Source organism: Marmota marmota, unplaced genomic scaffold, assembly GCF_001458135.2.
Source record: "Marmota marmota marmota unplaced genomic scaffold, marMar, whole genome shotgun sequence".
Lineage (NCBI taxonomy): Eukaryota > Metazoa > Chordata > Mammalia > Rodentia > Sciuridae > Marmota > Marmota marmota.
Window position 1 is genome coordinate 50573662 of NW_026000005.1, and position 27062 is coordinate 50600723.

A 27062-nucleotide genomic window follows, 5' to 3' on the forward strand; every position below is an offset into this window, starting at 1 on the left:
GTCACAGCAGTGAAACCCCAGGAAACCCCTCTGTCCACCTTACCCTCCCGAAGGCCCCTGAAGAAAATCAGTGCTTTGCCCTTTAAGTCCCCACTTCAGGGGCCTCTTGCTGGGGGTCACTCAGAGCTGAGGCCCAGGCCTGGAGGAACAAGGGAGAGCATCTGCCACTTGCACAGAAGCCACAGGAAGGTCTCTGGGGCCAGATGTGAGGCCCCTCCAGTTGCACTTTAATTGTCTTTTCAGGGAGGCCACTGTGGGCAGGAAGGCTGCTGCCCTTCCTTGTGCACACTGCAGGGGCAGCTAGACACGCTGGCCACTGTGGGCAGGTGCTTCTGGGAACACAGCTCTCAAGGCGCTCGTTGGCTTCAGTGTCTTCGGGTGTGCCTGCGCCCGCTTTTCCTTTGAAAGAACTCCTGAGGGAGGAAGTGGAATCCCATCGAACACCGGTGACAAGGACCTGGATGGGGGGACCTGCGCTATTGCACCCGCAGGGCCACGGGGTAACTGAGGCCTGGGGAGGGGGCAGCGCCTCGCAGCGAGGCTTCTCAGGTGCTCCGGGATGTTGGCTACCGCTGTTGTCCTATCCTGGCCCGAGGGTCATGGATCCTGTCCCCAGTGACCCTGAGTCTCCAGGACCAACTCAGAATGCCATCCTAAGGCAGTCAAGAGCCACTGGTCACACTGAAAACCCCACATCATCTGTCCTCACAAAAGCCACGTTAAGAACAATATCCAAAACTTAGGGGAAAAAAAAGTCGCTGCAGGTCTTTCAATGTCACCTTGAAACCACGTCTAACAATCTAGCAGGCCATCCCAGGATCACCTGAAGCCCTGAAGGAATTTCTTAAAATTTGATTTAATACCCACAAGCAATATGGGGGTCAAACCACGTAGAAGAGAGAAAGCCGCCCACTCTTCCTGCCCAGGAGAGAAGAGAATCAGACCCGGATGTTCTAATTAACTGAATTCTAGCCCACGGGCCCCTTCAGGTTGGGCTTCTAGGATCTCGACTCATTTGGCTTTTCCCCATGGATCACAGGTGCTCAGTCCTCTACCCAGCGTCCCCCTCCCAGCTCCCTAGAAATGAGCGGACACGCCTGCAGAACAGGCACTCGTGTATTTGTATGAGCTTTGTAAACTTCAAAAAAATCCTACTCCAACGGCTGTCGGGAAACAGTTTCAGAAAACAGATATTCTGTGTGCTCCACGTACAGCAAACGAGAACGGGGTTTCACATCTATGCCCACGTCCCTGTGGCGTAGAAAACGGGGTGGGGGGTGCGAAGTTGGCCCAGCCTCCACCCAGGGAATAGGGAAGGCCACCCGCTCTGGCCCGCAGTCCCCCTGAATGCTGTGCACACGGGATGAGCAGTGCTTTGTGGGCAGCGGCTGAGAGAAATGTTACTTCCACTTCTGGGACAGGAGTGAAGTCCTAACTGGTCCTCTGTGTCCTTCACCCAGGGATTGGTCAGTCAAGTTCTTATAAAGTTGTGCTTCTAGAAGGAAGCCCAGGCAGAAAGGAGAAAGTTGGTGCAATACAGAACCTACGTCAGATGCTCTCTCTGTGAACCATGGACATTTTTTCCAGGAAAACTCAACTTGTTTATAGGCACAGATATCAACAAAATGGCTCCCGGGCAAAATGGCTTTCATAAAGGGGCTGTGCTGCCCTGTGTCCTTTCTAGCCTCCACAGCTGGCCTTGAGAACTTCCCAGGGCCACGCGGTGTGTCTGCCACAGCCATATCATCTTTAGGGCCAGAGAACACGCCTGCACCTCGGCGTTGGTGGGTCGTGGAGCCTCCCAAACACGGACTCCTTAAGGTTTCTTGAGAGACCTGGGCTGCTCCCTGCTCAGAGTGTTGGCTAGTTCCATGCTCAGGATACTTCTGAGCAAAACATGTCCCTCCCTCCCAAAGGACATGAAGGAGGAGAGTGAGCGACCCTCTCCTGAGAGACCCAGGATCTCTCCATCCAGCTCTGTGCGGTGGGTGGTGGAGATGGGATAGAACAGCAGCCAGGCTGAAATGTGTGTCAGACCTGAGGGCCACGCTGCGGGAGACCTGACCTCCAGGTGACAGCTGTGCACAGGGCATCGCATCTCCAGGAAGCCCTCGCTGAGGTGGGGTATGCCCTTTGGGAGGGACTGTTTATTAGTGATTAATGCTTACGGATTTCTTATTTAGAACTTAGAGAATCCAATGCACCACACACACTCTGGGTGACCTTACAGCAGTAAGTCAAGTCGGGAAGAGAGTTCCAGACAGTTTTGCTTTTTCTCTTTTTGGGGGAGTGGGACGGGGGTAGAGACAGCCCCAGGCCAGGGCAGGTGGAGGGAGGGAAGAGAGTCTTTTTCCCTGTATTTCCAGAGGCCCCAGTTTATATAAATTCTGGCCAAGGAGGCCATATAATTTTATAATGGTCATCACGAGAGGCACTTGGAAGTCAACAAGTCCAGGTTCAAACCTTTGCCTCTTCCCTGCTGTGAGATCTCAGAAAATTTACCAACCATCTTGAATCTCAGTGTCAGCATGTCACAGGGAGACAGTAGCCCTTGGTCCATGGGGCCATGAGGATATCAGGTGCCTAGCACGTGGCACTCGATAAACGTTGGCAACTGGCATTCAATGACATTGGCCGGCTGCCAAAATAAAACCAAAAAACCAAGCTATTTATCGAGAGATGCAACCTCGCATTTCAGGCGGCTCGACATTCATGTTATGAGGTATCTTATACCAAGACCCTTGGTCTCCTGGAGCCCCCCTGGCAGGAGCGCACGCTTGCCCTTGCAGTGGGCAGTGACTCCGAGGCTGCACCCGGTGGAGCTCAGGCTGCTTGCCTGCCCTTCAGCACGCGGCTTCACCCCTCTGCCATCCCTCCTGCCGCGGACACTCAGAACCTCGGAGGATCTGAGCCACCTGAAGTACCCACACAAGCCTCGTGGTGCCCAGGCAGAGACCTGGCCAGGCTTCTGAAGGCTGGCTGGGTGAGCAGTGCTCGAATGTGGAACTCAGCCCAGCAGGTGCAGCGGAGGTGGGCAGAGCTTCCTCGAGGCCATGGCGAACGTCATTTTCTTCCCTTCTTCTTCCGCCTCAACACAGCACACACACTCTAGGTGACCTTAAGCTCGCACAAGCATACAGAAGGGTGAGCATGAGAGGCCCTCAGGTGTTGTTAAGTGTAGCGGTGCAAACCCTCACCTCGCTGGCCTTTGCTTACAGTTGTCTATGAAGGAGGTGAGAGAAGCAATGAATCTGCACGTTAGGCACACTCCTGGTGCCACGTCCTTGGTCCCACTTGTGTTGGGGTTGAGGAAATAAATAAGTAAGACCCGGAGGAAACAACGTTCTCAGGGGCATCTAGGAAGGGTCCCTGCTGGCCCAGAGCTTACTGCTTAGGAAACTGGAGCGTGGAAGTGACCTATGGCCTTGGATCGGGATACTGCCTCTCCTTGGTCACCTCTTCTCCCAAAGAGCCATTGCTCCCAGGCACTTGTTTCCTGGCCAGGTCTCTCCAGACGCTGTTTTCTCTGCAACAGTTAAAGTTTCCAAGCTGTTGCCACAAGGACTGCTCTCACCCTGGCCCTGTGGGTGTCATCGGGGGTGATCTGGGCATTCCACTGCCTTCAAAGCAACTGTCCACGTCGTTCTTTGCCAGGGGGCTGGGGAGGAAGAATGAGGAGAACTTTGTCTTGTATTAGTTGGTTTTCCTCACTATAACAAAATATCCCAGGCTGGGTACTTATAAAGAAAAAAGTTCATGTGCTCACAGTTCTGGGGGCTCGAGGTGTAGCCCCAGCTCTGGTGGGGACCTCGTGGTGGATCACTGTGGCAGGGATGCCTGCGAGAGGAAGGAACACATCACCAGACAGGAAGCTGGAGAGAGGCCTTCAGGGATCAGGCCACTCTGGGGAGAACTCAGGGTCCCTTCAGATCAACTTTACTCCCTCTGAGGGCAGTGCCCCTGACCTAAGGACCTCCCGCCAGGTCCCACTCACACCACCTCGCCAGGGACCAAGTCCCCACCCTAAGAACCCTGAGTGACAACCACAGCACGTCCCTCCTGGCTTTATGTGTCGTCCACCCCGCAGTGCAGCAGGGTCCCCAGGTGAAGAAGCCGCATCAGAATCCTGAGTGCGTGGGAGTGTGGAACCGTTCCTTCAGCACGGCGGAAGGTGGCCAAGCCACTCTGCATCTCCCTGGCCACTCTCTCCCCATCCACCTGGCGCTGTGGTTGCCTGAGGAGGACGGGGGGACTTGGGTCCAAACTTGGAGAAGATTCCACAACTCAAGACTTGCTAAGGAGGCCAAGAGAACCAGTGACCTCCATGAGCAAGCCTGACCTGCAGGCGACACGCCACAACTTGCCGCCTCCCTGCAGGGAGGGCCAGCCACTCCCACTGCACCTCCTCAACAGTGTGGGGAGGCACCTGCAGAGAGGCTCAGTCCTTGCCACTTATTAGACTGCCATAGGACACTGCAGAGGGGAGTGCAAATTCATCATTTGGGATGAAATTGAGGAAATACTTGGGAATTTCTGGGCAGTGTTTCCTCCTCCTCTGTCATTGTCATCACCAGGTTGGGTAGACAGCTCTGTGACAGAGGCAGGTGGGAACCAGCGTGACTGTACCAGGGCCACCAACAGTTCATCTTAACGATTACGATTTTATTTGCCTAGTGTGTTATTTTTTTCTGTTTTAGAAACCATAGTGTTTAAACCCACTGGTAGGACTTCCTCTGGATCAGGAGGGACAGTTCTCCCACCCCTACCTCTCCCAAGGTCTGCATGGAATCTGTAATTCCCCAGCCGAGCGTCTGGCGAGGGATGCAGGAACCCCATGTTTTGGAAGGACCCGTTGTCATGCAGGGGATACCATAAATACTTTAAGTAAAATGAACGACGGCATTTCACCATGAATGGCTTTAAATACATCGTTGAGAAGTTATTCAACAAAGTGCATATTTAATTAAGGCAAACATTAGACAATTAGGGAAAGCATTAAGGTGGGGAGAGCGGCGCCCTCAGCATCACCTGTTGTTAATTTGGAGTCTGTGGCTCCATCGCCTGGAAACGTGCTGATAGTTAATAAATATCATTAACAAGTGCAGGGGTTGCTTTAGTTTCTAAAATTTTATAATGTGTTTTAATTCCTCCCACAGAAAGACGAGAGCAATTACCCCAATACAAATAGCCATTTCACTCATAAAGCATTCAGCAGGTTTTCATCATAAGTGTGAATTGGGAATTAAAAGGTCTGATTTGAGCTTGGTGTAAAAATAGAAAATTATGTATAAACATATTTTGAGGCAAAGGTGACACAATTCTTTGTTGTACTTGGTTCTGAGGTGGGAAGGGTGTGTTTGGGCTCTTCACAAGCTTTCGTTTTAACACTTGTGTAAGTTAGATTTGTAAATTAGGTAGAAAAGTAGGAGCCTCCAAGACGGGTCCTGGCGAATGAGGGAGGTGTAATTCTTGACCCTCCGCCACCTCGGCGACAGGGGACAGGGAATCGTCAACTGAAGCAGCAGCGAACTTGAAGACGCGGCTGACGCCTGGCTACTCTGGTGCCGACAGCCGGAGTGCCTGCAGAGCTTCAGGAGCTGCCCCGAGGCCCTGCACACCTGGAGACGGACCCTGGCCCCGGGCAGACACGGTGGTCACCGTGGTCACCGACATCAACACCCTATCATCTCGTCGTAAGGTTGGGGGCCTAGGGACCTGAGTTTAAGTACCCGGCTAAGGTTCCCGCCTCACAGGAAGGAGCCCCTGTGGAGTATGCTCTGAAGGGACCACCCTGGCCTTCTGCCGTGGAGCACGTGGCAGGAATCCTGGTTTCTAGAGTCAGCCCTCCATTTCCACGGATTCCACAGCAGAGGATCCAACAAACCATGGCACAAAAGTATTTGAAAAAAGGGCAGGTGAAGAGGCTCACGCCTGTCACCCCCACAGCTCAGGAGGCTGAGGCAGGAGGGTCGGGAGTTCAAAGCCAGCCTCAGCAAAAGCAACTCAGTGAGACCCTGTCTCTAAATAAAATACAATATAGGGCTGGGGATGGGGCTCAGTGGTAGAGTGCCCCCGAGTTCAATCCCAGTACTCCCCCGCAATTTTATTTTATTTTTCAGAAATTCCCAAAAAACAAAACTTGAATTTTCCATGTGCTGAGAACTGTCTGATGCACACTCCTGCAGTGAGGGGCGGCCACTGCCCTGGGTGTTGACAAGTGGGAGGGCAGGTGGGAGATGTGCAGATACTGTGGCACTTGGCACCAGGGCTCGAGCGTCCCGGGGTTTTGGTGTTCTCAGAGGTCCTGGCCAATCCCACCCCCAATCCCCCCCAGTACCCAGGGACAGCTGTGTCTCTCCAATTTTGGCGTATGGTTTTGGCCCCGGAGAACCACGGCAATCCCTGCCCAGCACCACCTGTGGGCACCTGTGGTGGCTGCCATTGATTTCCCTGGACGTCCCCCTTACTAGGACAGATGACAGCACTGCTCACATGGAGAGGCGTTGGAGTTTTAAAAACAGGGATGTGAATCTGCCTGCAGGCTGCTGGGTATTTTGGGTGGCTGCACTGCCAGACCAGACGCTCATCCGCACGCATCGGCTTCCATTTAGGCTCTCAAATTGCAGGGTTCCTGCGGCCACAGGACCACTCCCTGCTGCAGGGTCCAGTTTGCAATTAAGCCTTCTGAAAATAGATGCTAAAATTGGTTTGGTCCTGAGTATTTCAGAAGTGTTTTCTTCCCTCCCTTTGTTTTCTGTTTGGTTTATTTTAGGGTGACAACGTGACCGTGAGTGGCAGGCCAAGGCACCATCTCCCTCTCAGTGTCTCTGCTTTCTCAGTTCCTTCTCTCCTCTGTGTGTGTGTGTGTGTGCGCGCGCGCACGCGAGGGCGTGCCCGAGGTTGTGCGTGCAAGTGCTTATTTACCACATTTCCTTTTTTCAGCTAAACTTTATTTTGTGGCCCACCTTGGGTTTTCAAATGCTCACATCCTCCTGATATTCCAATCATTTTTGGCTTTTTTTTTTTTTTTTACCTAGAAGCAGACAATTCTCAAGCCACAATTCTTTGTCCCAGTTTAAACTATGGGTTATAAGGTTTATCAGTCAATTAATCCTACTGTGATGAGCACACTGGACAGTAGGACTAGTAAGGGAGGTTACCAAGGGTCATCTAGGGCTTTCAAGCTGCCCCACATTTCACACATATATTTACAAATCACAAAGCTCCAGTCTGCAATCAGTTATTCAGATTGACACTATAACGAATGTCCCTGAAACAGTGATAATCTAAGGCACCCCCACATGTCAACGAGTGTCCTAGGCATTCTGCATCCAGCAGCCCCGGCAGGATTGCTGTTTTCAGAAGCCCAGAGTGGGTAGGTCACCTGCCCCGGTTACATGGCTATGAACGTTAGGGCCCACAGAAACCTACAGACATTTCCATCATTTTCATTTTTATTATGTCTTTTATTGAGAATCTTCTATTTTTAGGTATCCCAAATATCCTGTGTGTGATTTACCACAGGTACTGCTCTGCTGTGTGGAGGGGAAGTTGGTACCAGTCAACACATGGACCATCAGAGACCTGAGGCGGAGCTGGAAGTCCAGCCGCTGACGCAGGTCATGCTGTCGCAGCGACACCACACTCGTTATGGCCAAGGAGCCTCGGTTCCTTTGAGTGAAAAACAGAAAAGCTTCTTCTAGTTAAAATAAAACATTTTTGTGAATGAAAGATGATTGTTGTAGTCCTGAGCAGATAAACTAATAGTAACTTTTCATACAACAAAGTATGAAAACTTTTCAGGGTGAGATAAAACATTCTTGGCAGGAAAAAATATTCCGAGGAGGTTCAGTTTGATAGGCCTGGTCTGGACTTCCTGGGGCCCTGCGTGGTCTAGAAAGGCCTGAAGAACTGGGGTCCTCGGGTGCTCAGCATGCTCCTGTGCCCATCCACCCTCTCTTGCCCCGTTTGTCTTGGCTGGATGTGTGACAAAGTTGGTCCAGCAGAACACACACAAGTGTCAATCTTGGCTGCTACTTTCATCTTCACCGTGTGTGGGGTGGAGTCTGCGTTGATCCAAGTTCCTGTTGAGGATCAATCGTATTCCTTCTGCCTCAAAAATTCCCTTCAGTATTCCAAGGAGTACAGGTCTGATGGTAACAGATTTTCTCACTTCTAATTTTCTGAAAAAGCCTCCAATCAATTTTTCTTTTTGAACCCCCCCTCCTCCCCGCCCACACACACACTGGATATAGAACTCTGGGCTAACAGGTTTGTTTCTTTTAGCACTTTAAAAACCTCTGGCTTGTGTTGTCTTGTTGAGAAGTGGGCTGTAGTCCATATCTTTATTTTTATGTCTGCTATATTCCCCTTTTCTCTGGCTGCTGCAAAGGCTTTCACTTTTTAAAGTGTGATTGTGATAAATCTAAGTGGTGTTTGCGCGTGCATGTGTGTGTGTTGAAAATCATCCTGCTCAGTGGTCTCTAATCTTCTCTGATCTGTGGTTTGATGAATCTTATTGTTTTTGGAAAATTCTTGGCTACTATCTGGACAAGTATTTCTCCGCCTCATCTTTCTTCTCTTCCTGGGATATGAGTCATACTTAAGTTAAAACAATGTTATTCCAGGGGCCTTAGGTTTCCCCCGCCCTCCTCCTCCTTCGTTCCCAGGGTCTCAGTTTGTCAGTTTCCATGGACCTATCTTGAAGTTCACTCATTTTTTTTTCTGTTTTATCAAGTTGACTAATCAGCTTGTGAAAAACATGACTTCACTTCAAATTTCATGTTTTGTTTTTGATGTGTGTGTGGGGGGGTTCTTTTTTGGGGGGGATTTTTGTTATTGTTTTGCTTTTAACTTATACATTTCCATGAAACCCTCTCTTGTTTTCATCTTTCTGGTAGAATTCCCCACCCGTGCATGCACATAGTCTGACTTTGCTCTAATTTTCCAACATGTTAGTGAACTAGTCTGAAGTCCTTATTCCACAGTCCTAACCTGACTCCAATCTATAATTCCTTTTTCTTTCTACAGTGCTTATCTTGCCACATTTTGAGCTTCCTTTTATTTTTTAATTAAAGCTAGACACTGTGTCTAGAGCCATAAGTATCATTTATATTTTAAAAGCCTTGAGCGATACATCAAGAGGGCAGTAATAATCCTTCATTCTATGTGTCGGCCAGGTTGCCCTGGGTGCACCGGGGTAACACTCTGCTCCCAGCCTGCTGTGACTGGCAGCTGGACACTCTGACAGCTCAGGTGAGGAGTGGGAACTGTCCATCCTCAGGCCCATTCCTGACCCAGCTCCGTAGGGAAGGAGCTGCTCAGGCCTTGTCTCCCTGGGCTCTTTTCGTCCTGGGTGTGAGGGAAGTAGTGGGTGGGTGGTCAGCAGGCGGCTCTTCCAGCAGGCTTCTAGAGCAGGTTTTAAAGTGGTCCCTCAAGCCTCAGCTGCAAAAGCAAAAATCAACAACAACAAAAAAATCACAGGAAGAAACACAAAAGAAATACAACCTAGAGCACTAGTGAACGTTCTCTGGTTCCAAAACCAAACATAGGGTGAAGAAAACACACTGGTTTAGATAGAGGTAGCATTAAAAATTGGTAAGCAAGGTTAAGTGTGTATTCATTAAATAGATGGTTCTTGGGCTATTGGCTAAACTTTTGAAGGGAAATGCAGAGATTTGAAAAGACTCGTGACCCTTGAGAAGGGACACTGCCGGCTAGGTGGCCTCTGCCAACCATCTGGGGCTGGCCTCAATTGGGCTTACTTTTCACCCCTTTTAGTACCTAACTTCTAAGGCCTTAGAGACGAGTAGTCATCTCCAAGAAGATAATCCTCAACTCTGACCTCCAGATACTCAAAGACTATGCCAGGTGGCAAAGATTCTGAATGAATCCTTAAAGGAACACGTCAATAAATGAGTACATGAAAATTTGAAATAGTGTAATTAAATAAAAATCCTAATTTATAATACAAAATGTATTTAATAGATTTTTGAACAAATATGACATCAAAGAATTCTATTTATGGGACAAAAATGACCTGGAGCCCAACTTTCATGTCCAGCATGACCTGAAGCATGTTGTCTCCATTTGCCTCAGTTTCCTCATCTTTAAAAGGGATAGATTGATAATTTTCACCTCACGGGATTTGTATGAGGCTTAAAAAATGAGCGTTGTATGGTAAACTGCTATTTCTATCAAGCAAGTTTGTTCATTGGCTCAGTGAATATTTAAAAGTAGTTGGTAGTTAGTTTATTACCATAAAAGTCATGTACAATCAATGAGCTTTTTTAACTAAAAATTTTAAAAACAATTAAAATCATCCAAAATTATAAATAACAAGGCCTTTCTGGAATCTTCTAGCTGGCTGTATGTGTTCTTTTTAATACAAATGTGGATTTTACGGTATCAACTGCTTTCCATTTTATTGTTTACTATTTGTTGTAACTTGAATGCTACCTATATCAGTAAATGCCTTTTAAAATCTAATTTTTGCCACTGTATTTAACCACTGCATTTGAGGGCATTTCGGCAGGCTGATGACTTTCATTCTGATGGACCCTGTGTTAAGCATCACTGTGTGACGTGTCTCGACTTGCTCCCAGGAATAGTGATGATGGTCGAACATGCTCGTTTGGATGGAGAGGTGGTGAGTGGGTGAACAGAAAAGTAGCTGAACAAATGTCCATCACTGGAACAGAAAGATTGGAATAAAACACGGGGCCCAACCGTACCCGTTGACAAGTGAGGCAAGAAGTGGAGTGTTCTAGAACCGAGAGTCTTGAGCGGGTTTATAGATTGAGTAAAGAGTTAACAGTTGAGAGTGGAGACCAAGGATGGAGTGGGCACAGCTGGGGATGCAGACCCCCGGGAACAAGAGAGCGAGCCCAGAACAAGGTGGAGGTGGCTCCCTCCCAGAAGTCAACTCCTCCTGTGTCCTGGGGAGAAGGAAGCGAGGACGCAGCTGGGTGAGGACAAGAGGAAGTTGAGAGACTCCCTGGGCTTCTGTGGCCCCTCTTAGGGAATCCAGGATGGTCTTTCCAACGAGGAGAGTGAAAGGAGACGGGATGGGAGCTTGGGCAAATGGGAAAGGGTGAGAGAGCTGCCCCAGCCCTCTGCAGAACGAGGGAAGGGGCTGGCAGAGACCGCCCAGGGAAGGCAGGCTTGGAGGGTTGGCGAGGCTGAAACACCCCAGTACTACGCAGAAGGAGGGCCTCGTCACTGGGCTTGCTGGGAGACAGAGAGAAGGACAGGAAGACGTAAGGATCTGGGAAAGAGCATAAATGGAGTGGCAGCGAACAGTGGAGGGACTGGGGAGGAGAGCCCATGGGTGGAGAGAAGACCAAAGGATCGACTTCTGGATTTTGCTGAGTCTCAGAAAGATGGAGGAAAGTTAGAGACGGAGGGAGCTGGAGTGAGGGGAGGCTGTGGTCAGAGAGCTCCTGGGGTAAGGAATCCAAGAGTTCAGAAGTCGAGGCCCTCTAAGGACAAGTCCAGGTTGTGGCCTGAGACCAAATGCCCAAGTGAGGAGGATGGATACATGCCATTGAGTCAAGAAGCATGAAGCTCGGAGGCCACCTGTCAAACCAGTGGACACCTACAGAGTCCAGACGAAGATGGGCCCTGGAGCGGAGAGGGAGACGGCGTCCTGTGCAGATGACCTCTACAAGCACGGAACATTGACGCAGCTGGATCCATGGCCGAGGGGGCGGGGCAGGGAGGAAGAGGCCACAGGAGGCGGAATCTTCACCCCCGAGAGCTCCTGCCGTAGCCTGCGTGGCCTGGCGGAAGGAGTCTGGGGAGAGAAGGGTGGGCGACAAAGGAAAGGGAGGCCTCTGAAGCAGGAGCTGTTCCCTGAGCAGAGGAGTCAGGGTTCCCAGACCCTTGGGGAGAAGAGTGGTGAGTCCTTGTGGCCAAGAGGCCCTCCACCCCGCTGCACAACACGGCAGGGCTCTGCACCAGTGAGACGTATGGAGTTGTGAGCAATGGAAAGTGTGCCTCAGCTGTCACAATAAATGGGTAAAATACATTTTATAGGGTGTTATTTTTGGTTTCATAAGGCCAGATGTTCCAGCTGTGCTTTTCCTCATGTGCCTGTATTTCCTACGCACGTCCCGGTCTCCACTTTCCTTACAACCTGGAAACACCGAGTGTGGCCTCTGTTACCCAGAGTCAGGTCTCCTATGACCTCACTTATTTGCACCCTGGAAAAGAAAACGGAGGGAGGACAGCAGGGCTTGGAACAGCCCATGGACTTCATCCACTGGACATCAGTCACAAACTTTTAACAAAGTTCAGTTGTTTGGTTTCCTAACCCAGAGCAGCGTGTCCAGCTCTGCTACTACACGCTGAAGGGCAGCGAGGGGGTAATAAATCACAAGGATCAAGTCTCAGAGAGCCAGGCAGCAGAACAAGAGAGGCCGCCATGTTTTAGGATCATCAGAAACAGCTGAGGAGGACCCGGGAAAGCAGGAGATGGAGCACCATGTGGTCTGAGGCTGTTACTCTGTTAAAACCTGGTAGAACTAGGCTGCAGTAAAACAGTCCATTTCCTCCCGATGGGGGACCTCCAAGGTCTGGTCCCCTGGGCCCCCGAGCCCTCTCCCTCCTTGGCCATCCTGGATTCCCCTGGGTCCCTCCCCCAGAGTCCAGGATCTGCGCTGTGTTCACAGCTGCTGCCTCGTGGTCCTCGCCTCCTGGGGCAGCGGCAAACCCTGAGGACTTTCTCTTTTCAAGGTTTTATGAGGATTTGAAGCCAGTTTCTTTGGGTAAGAGAGAGGAACAGTGAGAAAGAGAAAGGCTGAAAGAGGGGGAGGGAGGGAGTTTCAAAGTCCAAGAAGTTCTCCAAGTAGCTATTTTCTGGTCAATAAATATTCGTTGGACAAATTAATGATCTGTTTAGGAATAAGCTTCAACATCAGCCCAGCTCTCACGGCCCCTCCCTGAACCAGGGGTCCCCTAAACTCAGGACATCTGGGTGGAGGAACAGGCTCTTGGTCCAAGTGTAAGTAGATTCTGGGTGAAGGCTGGAAGCTCTGGGCTCCCACGTGTGGAAATTCCCCAGCACTACCTTTTTTCCTCAGGACCTTTCTCTAGCCCGTTCTTCCAGACTCCTCTGTGAGGGCGATCAGTAGTCCATTCATTGAGCGCACACCCCTTGCCTTGGCACCTTGTATCATCAGTCTTGTGTTAAACATAGTGTTGCAGAGACAATCGAGTCCCCACGGTGAGATTCTTGCAGTCCAGGCCTGTGGACAACTTACAAACAGCTCTGCACAGTGAGTCGGGGTCCACACTGACCCCTGGTTTCTGGCTGGGGTGACTCCAGGTATGGTGACACCTTACTGAGCCACAGAACAGGAGCGAGGCAGTTGGAGGAAAAGAGGAGGGGTCCTTCCTGGGGCATGGTGGGCGAGACGCGCCTGGACTAGGGACGCTGAACCCTTCCCCTCCAGCACTGTGCTGGGCTTTGAGAGCGGTGATGGTGGCGGTCCCTTCGTTGTGATGGTCCCTCCCACAGGACAGAGTGCATCTGACACAGCTCAGTGCTATGGCCGAGTGGCAGCTCGCGCTTAGCCTGGAGTTGTTCGTCATGTGGGCTGGGACACCACGTGCAGCGGTCACACGGTGTGCCCTGCGCTCCGGCCCTGTGTCTGTGTGTCTCCCCTTTGCCTTTGGTCTTACAGACGCTGCTCATTTCCAAATTCACTGTCTCTACACCCCTCGGAGACCACTCACACAGTTGTGTGGTTGGACGTTTGGTCACAGGTCTGAAGTGTCGTGGGATCCTCGAGCCTCGCTGAAGACTCCTGTGTCAGGTGTGTCCTGCCTACGCCCCCTCGGGTGCCGCGTAGGAAAGGGCTTCAGGGAGTCTAGAGACGAGGCAGGGGGTCAGACGCCTGCCCAGTGAGTGCCAGGATTTGGGCCTGGGTGGCAGTCGTGGAGATGAGGAGACGCAGACGTGATCGGTTCTGGACACGGGGCATGGACTGGAGACAGGTTTTGAGGTCACTGAGATGGGAAGCACATTTCCCCCATCACATTTCATCGGAAGCCAGCAGCCTCCACCGTCCTTGTTAGGGTTTGGATATGTGGTGTCCCCCCAAAGCTCAGGTGTGTTCAGAGGTGAAATGATTAGATCAAGAAGCTGTGACCCGATGAGTGAGTTGGTCCACTTGAATGGATTAACTAGGTGGTAACTACAAGCAGGCAGGTTGTGGCTGCAGGAAAGTGGTCACTGGGGGTGTGGTCTGGAGTTCATATTCTGTCCCTGGTACCTTGCTCTCTTGCTTTCTCTCTCTGCTTTCCGGCTGCCATGAGCTGAGCGGTTTTTCTCCACCATGCCCCGCTGCCATGACGCTCTGCCTCTCCTTGGCACAGAGCTATGGAGTTGCCATCCGTGGCCTGAACCTCTGAGACCATGAGCCAAAGTGGAGCTCTCCTCCCCTAAGTTGTTCTTGTTGGTCTTTTGGCGGTAGCAAGAAAAAGCTGACTAAAACCCCCTTCCTCCCGACCCCACTCTACTGGGTACAAATCTTTCAGAGTGACATAGCTGTGTCCAAAAGAGCTGTGGTCACTAGAAAAGGCACTCTCTCACTGTTCACGTGGACGCCCTCCATTGAGGCGATGCGTCTAGATCTAGTCATAGTGGGAGCCGTGGCAAGCACAGCTGGTGGCTGTCACACAGCCACACAGTCACTCAGGAGGCCACATGGTCAGCACCAGGACTGCCGAGCTGAGTCCAGTCCCAGGACAATGAACACTCTCTGCTCCTTCAGGAGATTTGTTTGGGGAGAATGTTCCAGTGACTAACAAGCTACTTTGTCTTTGATGCCTGGCACAAATGACCGGTAACAACTTCCTCAGACAGCTTGGCGGCCCCTCCTCACCTATCCAGGGCAGTCGGGGAGAGCTGGTGACGGGAGGAGGTCAAGACCAGGGTAGACAGCCTGGGCAAGCCTTACCGTGTGCTGGTAGAGGGGCCAGCATGGCTGGAGCTGCTCCAACGGAAGGGCCAGGGCGGCCGGGCTGTAGGACCCTTCCATTCCTCCTGGTGGTCTTGCAAGCCCAAGACCCTTCTGCAAGGACAGGCCCATCCTCCTTCCACCTGCAATGGTGAACTTGCAAGTCCCTGCTTGGTGGCTTTACTGGGGCTGTGGTGGGGACTGTCCTGTACTGGGGACAAGGAAAGAAGGGATCAACCTCCCTGAAGAGCATTGTCCACACACAGCACTGGACTCCCTCCTGTGACTGATGGTGAAGAGAGTGTTCCCAAAGCCCTTGTTAGGACAACACCCAAAGAGACCTCTGATCCCTGTGAGACAGTGGTGGAATGGACAGAGTGTATCACTGATCTACTGTTGACCTGTGAGTATTCACGTTCAAGGTAAGAACTGTTCTAAATGCAGTCTGTGATACAAGTCCCGTGCACTTTATGTTGCAAAATTCCACCCACCCATTGAGATATAAACTCATATCTAATGTGGCATGAGAAAACCACTGTAATAAATGATAATGTGAAACCTACTAATTTTATCTATAAATACCATAATTAAAATGTTTTGTATAGTTAAGTAAAGAAATAATAGATTGGTTGGTGATGATAGAAAGCACATGTGGTAGATAATCAAGCATAACTTAAAACTTTTTAAGACAAAAGCAGTCATAAAAATTTAACTAGCAATGCTAGAAGGAGAAGAGAAGTTAGGTGAATTATCACTCCAAGCTTTACAGAAGTGTTTGGGTACTAGGATTCATAAGAGTAAACACAATAATCTTAGTAACCATACTTAAAGTTCTCTTGTTTAATTCTATTTAGGCCACAGGTCTACCAAGAAAAATATCCTACTTGAGAATTCACATGTTAAAGCAAAATGCCCTTTTTTTTTTCCATCTCAAAAGTAATGAAAAGACAAGATGCCAAAATCAAGATCCTGAGCCTGCACTGTGCACACCTGATCTACCACAGAGAGATGGGCATGAAAGCGAGTCTCAGGCGCTACTGTCAGCTAAGGTCAGTGGAGGAAGCAAGTCTCTGTGGGAGGCTCACTCTTCTGTAGCTCACGGCAAACCCAGGGCAGGACAGCGGGACCAGGGCTGATAGCACTGAGCATGCTCTTCCTGCAACACAGTGCCAAGCTTCAAGATTTTAGTCTCATAATAAATAGAAAGTCCAAATTGATTCCAAGAATTTCTTTGGGATGTTTTGATCTCGGTTTCAGTCAACTATTGGTTTTAACATTTGGTCACTTGGCATTTGGCCAATTTGTGTGTGCAGCACATCTCAAATACGCGTGTCATATTCATTGTGTGCACATTCCAACTGTGTTCACACATGTGCACATTCTTGAACACAAATGTCTCTCTGTGTATGTGTACCTGTGCCTTTGTGTGTGCATACCCATGTGTGCACGTATGTGTGTGTGGGCTTGCTCACATGTGGGGCACAGGTGGGGCATGTGCATGGATACCCTGACTCATAAGGTGCCAGTCTTCTGGGAATTTCATGACCACACTGGCTCCTGGGATTAAGGCAGGTGCAGACTTCACTCCATGGGTGAAGAGACGCTGAACCACCTGCCCAGTCTCACTGGAGTTGGAGCTGACCCAGCCCAGGTGGATGCTCTATTCTCAAGCCTTGTGCCATCCAAATCATCTTCTGCTCAGAGATGTCTAGGCCCTCAGTAGTTAATTAGGCCCCTGGCATTTGTTGAGAGCCTTGACCACCTACAATGTGTCAAGCAGCATGCCAGGTTCAGTGCACGTAAAAGGACAAGATTCAGTCTCAACTATTGGATTCTAGTGGAAAGCTGACAGTTCCTGCAGCCAAGACTCAAGATGAGAGGCTCTGCAGGAGGTGGCTCAGGTGCACCAGGGACAGAGAGGAAGAAGCCCCTGAGCTCACTTGGGAGAGCAGGAAAAGGTGTCAGGTTAGAGGACAACTCTGGGGACACTGGGATGGACAGGGATGGCCAGAAGTCTGGGGTGAGGAGCAGTGCAGACAGAGCTGGCTTGATGGATGCAGCACAGGCTGCAGGTCAGGGGTGACAGGACAGTGTGATTGACAGGTGACCAGGGCCACTTCATGGGTGGGCTGTACGTCAGTTCAAGGTGTTCAGACATTGCTATGGGTAGTTGGTGGGAGGGCAGGATGGAAGGGTCACAGGAAGGTCTTGAGTAGTGACATGTCACAGGTATCACAAGCAGCTGTGGGCAGGAGGGGTTGCTGTTGGTTGGGCAGGGAAGGAAGTCACACACTGCTCCCAGCTACCCTTAGCTCTGCCACCTACCTGCGGGGGGATGGGGTGAGGAAAGGGATGGCATAGGAAGGTGACGAACCATGGACAGAGTATCTGTGGGCAGGAGTTACCGGATGGTACCGCACACTGGCTACCGCGCTGGGAGACTAGGAGAAGAGGAGAAAAGGGGATGGACAGGAACCTGAGGTGGGCAGGAGCCCGGGCTGCAGTGAGCTGGAGGGCTCTGGTTGGCCAGGAGGCTCAGCGGGGGCTCTAGCCGAAGCGGGAGCAGGAGCGTCCCTGGCAGGACGACGGCTCCTGGCTATGGGGTGGACTTGCTGCCCCACCAGGAGCCATCACAGGGGGATGCGGACACCAGTCCTGTGCGTCATCACCTGACCTTCTGCAAGGCCTCACCCAATGAGGCCTCTCCTCTGCCCTTCTTCCTGGGGCATGTGACCTGGGCAGAGCCCTGCGGCTCCTCCTGGCCAGGATTTTGCTTCCTTTATTTGGGGGAAGGAGGGCTTTGTAGAGGGGAAGGAGCTCTTTCTGCTCTCACAAGGCCACCTTGTCCACTACAGCCCACAGAGGTTCTCCTCGGGCCTCAGCCAGGACTGACCGGGGCTGGATGTGAGGTTCTACCTCCAAGTGGTGAGTGGCCTAGACATGATGCCTCCACCTTGCAGAGTAATTCTCAGGGTGGCATTTAGGCATTTCTGTTGGATGCTCATGCTCATGTCATTAATGTGACAGTCTCATAGACACGGGGCAGCCTTGGGAGGCTATTGTACAGTCAGCTGTATCGGTGGACCCTGGGGACAGGCTGGAGGACCCACAGACCTGGAGAGCTCCATATGCCAACACTGTTCAACAGGAGTATTTAGGAGTTTCCAGAACACCTTGGAATCATGGCCTGGCATCTGGCGGTGTATTTGTTTAAGGATGCTCACAGCTTCCACCATGTTTTAAAGGGGTCGCTGACCTAGAAATGGCTCCAAACCCACTTCTCTGGGAATTGAACCCACCTCTGATTAACCAGCCTGTTTCCTGGATTGCTCTTAAAATAATTGCAGGAAAGTACGATACCCACCCTGTGGCTGTAGCAGTGGAGGGAAAGACTGGCTACAGAAGACAGGGCTCCTGGTTGGGGGTCTGGGGAGGATAGTCCCCTGGAAGGCGATTCGCCAACCTAGCTAAGATGAGCTTATCCTGCCCAGGGCCGTGGGGAAGCGAATAGTTCCCAGCCCAGTGTAGGAAGAGGGCACGTGGCTGGGACAGAGAGACAAATGACGGGCATTTGGCTCAGCCCTTAGAGACTTCCCCAGGAGCCATACCTAGGAAAGGCCCAGGCACGTGGGAAATGGACTTCGTCTGTTGGAAGCCACAGTGCCTTGTACATGGTGGCTGCAGAGCTCCAGAGGAAAGCTGGTCCGTGGGAATTTGTCATGCGGCTGCCCTGTGTGCTGGCCCTGGGAGGGCCCTGGAGGTCAGGAGCTCTGTGTGAAAGCACACCTCCTGGTCAGAGCGTGCATTTGTCCTTTGGTGTTGGGGCTATGTGCGCTCACAGCTGGACCAAGCGGGGCTGTCTAGTTCCTGGGGATTGAAGTGCAGGGTAGCACACCAGGGCCCGTGAAGGTGAAGTCCTCCTAACCCAGGCTACAAGGGGACTCCCAGGGCTTGGAATAGGGAAATCCACACATCTGAGACTTCCATGTCACCGTTTTCCTCTCCACCAACTCCTCTGTGATTCCAAGCTGTGCGATGGCAGACCACCAGCTTCCTGGGCCTTGCAGTTTTGGGACCCCCCTCAGCCCCAGGACCTTTCCATGCTAATGCAGCCTCTCTGACCCACGAAAGAGCTCCATCTACAAGCCACAGAACAACCCCACATCTGCTTATTCATCCATTTGGAACCCAGTCTGCCCAGATTCCTTGTTGACCTGCACTTCACTTCACCGCTGACCCCTCATCCTTACCTTCTCCCTTTGCTCCCGGCTCACTGACCCTCTGCTGGATTACCCAACCTGCCTGCTCAGTCTTAGGAGTGTTCAGTCAGATTCTGTAGATGAAATAACAGACATGGATTCCGACTACCAGAGGCAAAATAGTCCTAGAAAGAAAAATATGGATCGCCTCGCAAAATACGAAGAAAGTCAAGGCCAACTAGTGAGGAGCGCTGTGTAGAAGAATGGATGCGGAGCCTCCTCAGGGCTGTGCCCCACAACAAGCGAGCCCCAGCCCACTTCTGAACTGAGCCACTCAGCTTGAGGCTCTGTTCAAATGTCTGAGAGAATCTAATTGGCAGGTTGAACCGTGCTCCCAATTTATAACCCTGGAGACATTTGGAGGGATGGAAACAGGAGACGGTGGGTCCCCAAGGGGAGGTCCAGCTCCTCCAACACCAGGCTAAGGAAGTGTATCCTGGGCATGGGAAAGCCCACCTGTCCACCAGAATGCCCGTCCAGGTCACAGACTCAGTGAGAAGACAAAGTGCACTCTAGAGCAAGGACGCTTCAGCGTGTAACCATGGTCCTGTCTGTTGAATGTCACAAGCTCAGGTCAATAACAAAATCTCCCCAGAGTCAGCATGTGCTAACCCCTCATGGCAGGAGGAGCAAGGCTGATGGATTTTGTTTATGGAAACTGACCATTTGGTAATCTTGCAGCCACACTCCAGCTATTGTCCCACAGGATATGAGATAAGACTCACACGCACCAGGAAGGGTGAGTCTAAAACACTGTGTCATTTCAGCAAGGAATTAGATAGAGGGAGAATGGAATTTCTAACTGAAATCCCGGAGCTCAGCATCTCCTTTTCAAAGCCTAACTAAACAAAGCCCAACGACAGATTTAAGCCGGGGCCCAGAGAGATGCAGGTGGCCCAGTTCAGAAAGAACTAGCCCTGACACAGAGACCTGCAGGTTGGCCCCGGGGCTGCTGACACGCAGCTTTCACAACCCACTTGATTTCTGAGTTTTGTGTGCCTGCTTTAAAATGAGGCCAGTTGTTAAGGCAACAATCCTGCCAGAACTTCGCTAAAATACAACCCAAGGCCAAGGCTGGAGGTGTACAGTGCAGGCTAACTGCCCCCTAGGGTGTGCATATCACACTGCGCTGACTGTGTGCCCCTGGTCCATGGTCCTCTCTGTGGCCAGGGTTTTCATTCATGTCTGTATCTATGATGCCCAACAGAGGGACTGACGCACAAGAGCTCTTATTGGATAAGAAGAAATTGCTGAAAGAATGAGGGTGTCTCTGAGGTTGACCTCATTATCTCAGAGATGCCGAGATCACGAGGCACAAGGTAGACAGCACCCCAGAGAGAAGAAACACCTGGCTCAGGAGGGCTGTGGGTTATATCTAGCACGACCACTAGAAGTTGCAGGAAACTTCTCTCTTTTCAGAACTCTCTGGAAAAACAAACAAACAAAAAAAATCAGGACATACAGAAAGGGGCTGGATCACCTGAAGCCCTCCCATTTCTGAAGGTAACTGAGGGAGAGAATTGGGGTGCGCCTCTGGCAGGGGGAGGAGCCTCATGGCAGGTCAGAGGGACAGGCTCCTGCGCACCCCTGTGGGGTGAGGGAGGAGGGCTTGTCCAGAGTGTGCAGTCGCAGCATCCCCATGACCTGAGCTGGTGACATTCAACAGACAGGACCATGGTTACATGCTGAAGTGTCCTTGCCCTGTGGAATGCACTTTGTCTTCTCACTGAGTCAATCCTGAGCCCTCTGCTCCCTAGGGACACCTCACAGCCCCAGCATCCCAGCCTCTGCACGCATGGGCGCTGCACCTGTCTGAGTCTCAAGAAAGCAAAGCCAGTCTGGGGTCTGGGGAGCAGGAGCAGGAGCAGCCAAAACCCAACAGTGACATCCTGGGCACCCCTCTTGATGGTGACCCCACTGAACACACACCACCCCACCTCAACAATCCCCTGGCACCCCCAGGTGTCCGCCTGTTCCCCCTTTTCTGACTCTGCCTTTATGTAACAGTGATGATCAAGCTGACTATTCTCTGCAAACGGAATGAAAATAGCTAACATAAAGTATTCCCACTCAGCTAAGAGAAAACCCAATTCAACATCAACATGTGATTTACAGGCCACACAATTGTCAAGGGCTTTAACAGTACTCAATGCTGACAAATTGAGGTGCATCATGGGAATAAAGTAAAATTCTGGATTTAATGGAATTTTTTTTAACAAACCTTCTGAAACTCATTTTGGCAATAATTATAGGAGGGTTTAAGATGTTCATTTGGGTCAGGCTTTCTAAGAGTGTGTCTTTCCTAGGTACGCACATTGAAATAGGTATAACTAGCTCTTTATTACAATTCTGTACATACAAAAATCTGGTGACAATTTGGATGTCTGATAGCATTTGATGGTTAAATAAATTGGTGAATTTGTGTAATATAACATAATGTAATACAGACACTGAAAGTTGTGTTTTGGTGAATTTAAATGGCAATTAGCATTAATTTAAAATGATATTTAAAATACTCCATATACATTAAGAAATTACTTCTTTAAAATGAACATACATATAGATTCACAAAATATTGTATAAAAATTTTCAGTAAAAGAGTGGAAGTTTGTTGAGTCAACTGGATCTCCTGGAAAAAAAAAAAAAAACCCATACCATATAAAAATCACTTACAGATTTACTATAGACTTAAATGGTGAAGGAAAAACAAAGAAGAGTATAGAAAAGTAACTTTCTAGTGAACATGGAGTAGATAAAAGAATCCTTAAGCAAGGCACAAACATGTTAAATAACAAATAAATAATAAGATTAAGATTTAAACATTATGAAGATAGTAGAAACGAAAGCCACAGAGAAATTTAGTTCATGTCTCAAATGGGTTCAAATCCAGAATAGACAAAGAACTTCTAACAAATCAAAAAGAGAAAAAATAACAGACTTGAAGAAATGGGCAGGATGGGAAGAGGCCCTTCACAAGAGACCATCCAGATGGCCAGACACTCAGGAAAAGATCAGCTCGGAAGACAGATCCGAGCAGAGGGCCGAGCTGCAGCCAATGACACCGCCGGCCATGTGCGCGCTGAAGCCATTGTCCTCTGATCAGCCACGTCCAGTCTTAGGTACACACCCTGAACACAGGGGCATGTGCCCCTCAAGAGATACTACCTGAGGGCTTACAGTGGCACTATTTGTGGCAAAATACCGGAAACTTCAAAAAAAGCTATTAGTTATTGATCAGTGGGTAAATAAGCTGTGTCATGCCCCCAAGATAGCTCTACACAGCTGTTAGAATGAGAAACGGCCACTACAGGGGCCACTATGGGGCCACTATGGGTGAGTCACCACGAGAGAACAGGGGTGCAAAGGGCAGGTCCCAAACAGCAGTGCACTGCGTGGCTCACCCTGTACAAAGAGGTGACCTTAAGTGCTGCTGGTGCTGTGGGGCCGGGAGTGAGGGGCACTGGAGGGGACATGGGGACCCTGGGAGGGAGGGACACTAGAAGGGATATGCGGTCCTTGTGAGGGAGGGGCATTGGGCTGGAGGGACACTGGAGGAGACAGGGGGAACCTGGAGCGCTCCTGAGGCGGTTTCTCCAACCTGGTGCTGTCTGCACAGGTGTGTTCAATTTTTGAAAATTTATGGAGCTGGACTTACAGGAGTTGTATAAATTGTATCCTCCTCATATATAAATGGTACTTAAATATTTGTTTTAAAAAGAGAGATAGACCCTGGAGGTTGTAAGTAGCTGTAACCTGTGGCTTCTGGGTGGGTCTTGGTTCCTGCGTGTGTCCACGTCTTCTGAAAGGAGTCTATGTTGCCTTCCTTGTAGAGCAGCCTCTCACTTGGCTTGACCTGGGGGGCCCAGGCCCGGGGAAAGGCCAGCCAAGGGTGGGGAAAGTTCTGGACAAGGCCTGCAGCAATATTGTTCCTCAAATTCCGGATACCAGAACTTACACAGGGGCAAGACATTCTAGAAGCTGGAAGGACCCATGCCGTCCCTCAGCAGGAACCACCCCTGCCCAGGAAGCCGCCACTGCTGGGTGATCAGCTTTCTGTTATTCTAGCAAAATGCCGGAGACAATCAGCTCAGTGAGCAGAAGGGTTTATCAAGCTTTGGAGGTCTCAGTCCTTTGGTGGCCCATGGGCACTGCTGCTTTGAGGCCTGGGGTGAGACACTGCATCATGGCAGGGAGTGAAGGGTGAGCAAGCACATCACCTCATGGCAGCTGGAGGAAGTGGAGGGCCTGCCACCTGTTCCAGGACACACCCCAAATGGTCTAACTTCCTCCCACCAGGCCCTGCCTCCTAAACATGCCACCACCTCCATAAAGCCTCATATCCAAATGCCATTGTTTCCAGGCCGTCTGACCCAAGGCACAGCCTGTCCGTGGAGTGCAGGCTGGCTTCTCTGTCCAGTGCTGCTCTTAGGGAGTGGATCCTTCACTGTCCTGTATGTTCCGGAAAATGCCATGGAGCACGGGGAGAAGATGACTGTGAATCTACTCCAGTCTGTAGAGCCATGGGCTGGCTCAGCATCTCAGAGGGAAAGGACTCTCCAGGAGCTGGCGCTGCCCCTGTCCTGGAGCACAGCCTCTTGTTTGTGCTTCAGGCAGCCAGGTGTCTACCTGACGCACCCCGTTATCCATGTGCCCTCCCCAGTGGTTCAGAATCAGAGGGGGCTTGAGGCTCCGGTATGGTCTGCCTATTTCTATTGCTCTATTTTCTCCACCTTGTGCATCTCTCATTTGTCACCCCGCTGCCCATGATCACAGATGGCGGCAGTCACCAAATCCACACGACTCCTTCAGGCCACAGCCATCCCTCCCAGTCTTGAGCTTGGGCTGAATGGACACCCCTGATCTGAGCCCATGGCCAGGAGAATGCCATGCCCTGACTGGCCAAGGCCTGGTTTGCCTGCCCTGTCCACCTACAGGGGAATAGGTTTGTCTACTCGGGGGTCAGCCCTGCAGCCCTGTGTGCTAGGAAAGGAAGCATGGGCTTCAGACTCTGCAGTGGGGGTCACCTGAAGAAGAAGACTGCAATAGGATCTTTGTCTTCTCCAGAACTCTCTAAGTCTCCTCTGAAGAAAAACACGAGGGTGGCCTCATGGGCCAGGCGCTGCAGGAGGTGCTGGGAAGCAGACATGGTGGTGGGGACCTCTTGGCTTTGGGAGGCTCTATACTTCCCTCGGCTGCCAGGTCTTCCCCAGATCTCTGGTGTCTGTGTGAGATAAGGAAACGTCAGGCCAAGGTGGCAACCTGGAGGTGCTGTTGGTACAGAAATGGGAGGCAGGTGGTTCCTCTGAGAGCCCCAGCCAGATGGGGTGGGGTACAGAAGGGGGCACCTTTTCCAACAGGATCACGCTGCTGGGGTGTCTTCAGTCAGGGACTGAGCAGGACTTCCTGGCCGTCCCCACCCCACATAGGACTCCTGGAGTGAGTGAGCCTTGCCCGACCAGGCTGGAGTGCTCAGAATGGGCAGTGGTGCCTGGTGCCAGAGGAGGAGGGGAGGGAGCTGCAGGCCATCTGTATCACTCTTGCTCCTCTCAGTTAAAGCCACTCTACTCCTTTCTTCTGCTCTGGGAAAGGCAGGTTGGAGTCATCAGGAGGGAAAGGAAGGAAGCCGCTTGCTTTGAGAAGGACCCTCTTGCAGGCTGTCTCTGGCTGACTTCCCTCTGAGTGACCTCTTCTTTGGAAAACACTGGCCTTTTCCAAGTCCTGGGCAAAACAGCCAGGAAAGCTTCCTCTGAGGGCGCAGCCCTCCTCCCTTTCATGTGGGAAGACCCCCCTGTAGGGCCTCAGTGTGCAAACCCTTTAATTGCATGGCTAATACAAACCAGAGCAGAAATGAGCCATCCAAGGATTCTTGTTTGGATTCATTACCATTTTCAAAGGGGACCCTGGATCCCTCTCCTATCTGGTCTTGGATCAGCCTGCATACTTGTTTAAAGAGGACTTAGCAGAAGAGATAACACATTATCGCTGTTGCCACCCCGTGCAGTGGAAGGAGATTTACTATAAAGATCATTAAATCTCAACTCCCAGTGGGCGAGGAAGCCCGGACTCGTGGGAAACAGCCCCTGCCTGAAGCAGGGATGCCCTGGAGGTCAGGAAGAGGGCTCTTCCCAGGCTTCACCATTCAGGGAGGGAAGAGAGGGGCAAATGACCCAGCTCTGGTTCCACAATGGAAGTAGACCCAGGATAGATGCTGTGCTAAGAGGTTGGAATCTTCTTGCTAAAACTGTGCACCCACTCAGCTTGAAGTTCACGGAAGGCCAGGCACTATCTGTGTCCCACAGACTGCAAAGGAGCAGTCCACAGGTCATGTTGTGCATGGCAGACAGAGGCATGGAGCTCAGCTTACCCTGTAAACTGAGAGGCGTGTGGTCAGCTGACAGGGTGACAGTTAACAGGTTACCTTCATCTTTTGAGGCAGAATCATGCGCTGCTTCTTGGGTGGCCTTACCCAGGGACTAAGCAAGCCTTCCTGGCATTCCTACCCAACAGGAGACTCCTTGAAGGAGCAAGTTTGACTCCAGAGCTGGCTGTGACACAGGAAGGGACATGTGCTAAAAACCACAGTATGCCGGTCCCTCCCGGCCAATCTCCTGCTTCCCTTTCCTTTCACAGTCTTCGTCCCCAATATTCCACTGCCCTCCTGAGATGATTTCAGCACCCGCTGCCCCTGGGCTGCCCCTGGGCTGCAACAGAGACATTACGTGTCCAAATCCCCACCTGAGAGCTCCCAGGCATCCATTCACCAATGTGCAGTCCCCACCCTGCAGGAGCTGCCGTGTGAGGACGGAGAAGCGCTGAGAGGTGCGTCTCAGGGGTGGTGTAAGGAAGGGCAGGACTCATCTGGAGAGCTGGGGAAAGGACTTCTTGGAATCTGGACCTGCCGAGATCGCCCTTCCACCATTTGAATTCCAAGGACCATTATCCAAGGAAAAGGGACATCCTTTGTTGACCAGGTGGCCAGGTGGGAATGTTCCCTTAAGGGAAAGGACATATGAAAACTGTCCCAGCCAGACTCAGAGTGTGGTGTCTGTGACAAGCCATGCCAAACCTGGTTCTCAGGGTGGAAATGTACCAAGTTTTCACGGAAATACCAGACTAAGCCAGGGACCCTGGACTAGGGCCTCATCAGACAAAGCTTTGAAGGATGAAAAAGATGCTTCAGCATCACCCAGCTTTGCCTGATCTGGTTCCAAACACAACTCCAACGTCTTCCACCAAGGACGATAGAGGGCCCAGGCGTCTCTATCCCTGTCCTTGCAGGAGGCAGCTTGTACCTCTGTCTAGCAGCCTCCACAGCTACTCACCCTGGCTGAGGGCAAAGCCAGCAACCCTCCACCTTTGCTGACAACCCGGGCACCTGCTCACTCTGTGGCTTATCACATAAAAAGATCCAAGGCTGCCATTTTCTCCAAGTGGTATCCTAATGGTTTCTTTGTCTATGGATGTGAAGCGTAAGTGTTTTGAGGATTTAGTAACTTAAGAGAATTGTTGCATGGAATTTTAGAGAGTTTTAAAATTGATGTTCAACATATGAGCAGATTTAAATCTGGTTTCCCTAACCTTGACCCTCACTGTAAATCTAACCCTAATGCTGAGACTAAGCCAGCCTGACCCTCCCTTGTGTCTCTTGAACTATTCCTCTGTCCATTAACATTTTTACAAAGCATCAGGGACTGTCTGTAATTTGGCATGTTACCCCACGGAAATGTCTCCAAACCAAGAAAATCATGGTTTTGCTTTATTTTTATAGTGAATGGGTTGCAGAAAGCCAGAGGAAATTTTGTCTTCTAGGCTGCTTATTTTACTTGGAAAGAGAAAATGC

At 50.8% G+C, this 27062-nt stretch overlaps 1 long non-coding RNA gene across 2 annotated transcripts; it reads left to right on the forward strand.

Annotated features, from left to right (window-relative positions):
* Positions 1-14665: 14665 nt before the first annotated feature.
* On the forward strand, positions 14666-20660 carry LOC125618311. 2 transcript variants are annotated; one of them, XR_007349588.1, is made up of 2 exons: positions 14666-15385; positions 15818-20660. It is a non-coding gene; the product is annotated as an uncharacterized LOC125618311 (long non-coding RNA). The 2 variants fall into 2 exon arrangements; XR_007349589.1 differs by having other exon boundaries at positions 14666-15366.
* Positions 20661-27062: the final 6402 nt, after the last annotated feature.